General features: G+C 37.6%; 1 long non-coding RNA gene across 1 annotated transcript; it reads left to right on the top strand.

Moving 5' to 3' along the window:
* On the top strand, window positions 1-1,046 carry LOC111389838. The gene is made up of 4 exons (XR_002701805.1): window positions 1-40; window positions 134-205; window positions 286-399; window positions 609-1,046. It is a non-coding gene; the product is annotated as an uncharacterized LOC111389838 (long non-coding RNA).
* Window positions 1,047-1,067: the final 21 nt, after the last annotated feature.

Raw genomic sequence — 1,067 nt, 5'->3', positions numbered from 1 at the left:
TGAGGAAGCTGCTGATTCTGAAGGGCTCAAGGGTGTCCAGGTAATTAGTGAGGCATTCCCCTTTTTCCTCCTTTCCACACTTTATACTCACAGCTATTTCTGAATCAGAATTTTTTCTGGTTAATTATTTCAGAAAGTGGTATTCTACTACCTTTACAAGGTTGCCGACCTCCCCTTCTTGGGCGATCACAAGGTAAAATTTTTGGTAAGTCCAGCACAAAATTTTGCTTTCGCAGAAATAAGTTGTCACCGATGTTGCAATTTTCTAAGACTGTTTCCCTGCAGGAGTTTCTTGAAAAGGCCAAGAAACAGCCCAACCTCACAATTGGAGTCCTACTCTCCTTTGTTGTTGTCTTCTTCACAATTTTATTGAAGCTTGTATTTGGTGGGAAAAAGCCGGTGAGTCTCCCTATTCTTTTGTTGTCTTAAAATGCATATGATTTCCCATACCAATGGGGCATGTTTGTTAAACAGATGGATACTTACTGATAAGATTTGCACACCTTATTTCTTAATATTGTTCAATACTATTGTGTCATCCTTACCATATATGCCATCTTGCCATAATTTCACATACCGTTCATTAAATATTAGAGTGTTGAATGTAGACTAAAGTTCCTGCAAAGACAAGGACACAGACAAAAAAGTCCGATTCTGTAGAAACTTCCAATAATCAGGAAAGCTCAAAGGAGAAGGAAGAGCAGAATGAAGATCCTGCTGCACCTCGTAGAAGGAACACCAGGCGTGAGAATTAGGGTACAAGGATAGAAATCATTCGTGCTATGAAAATTAGGGAAGAAGGTAGACAACACGCTGGCAACCATCACTGAATCATTTTTTTCCATCTTGAATTCTGCACTTCATGATTAGGCCCTTTCTTTCTTTCTATTTTTTTTGTAGTTCTGTTTCTGCTAATTAGCGTCTGTCAATGTAAATAACACCATCTATTGAGATGTGTTAATCTTTATGTTAAAAGATGGGATTTTTGAAATTTGACGATAATTTTTGTAGATTAAGATGTCCTTTCTATTGAGCCCTTCTGCTTATTTAAGTGTTGAAATTGAGGA

The sequence above is a fragment of the Olea europaea genome, unplaced genomic scaffold (assembly GCF_002742605.1).
Source record: "Olea europaea var. sylvestris unplaced genomic scaffold, O_europaea_v1 scaffold6286, whole genome shotgun sequence".
In the NCBI taxonomy this organism is placed as follows: Eukaryota; Viridiplantae; Streptophyta; class Magnoliopsida; order Lamiales; family Oleaceae; genus Olea; species Olea europaea.
This window is presented reverse-complemented; position numbering and strand designations above follow the sequence as displayed.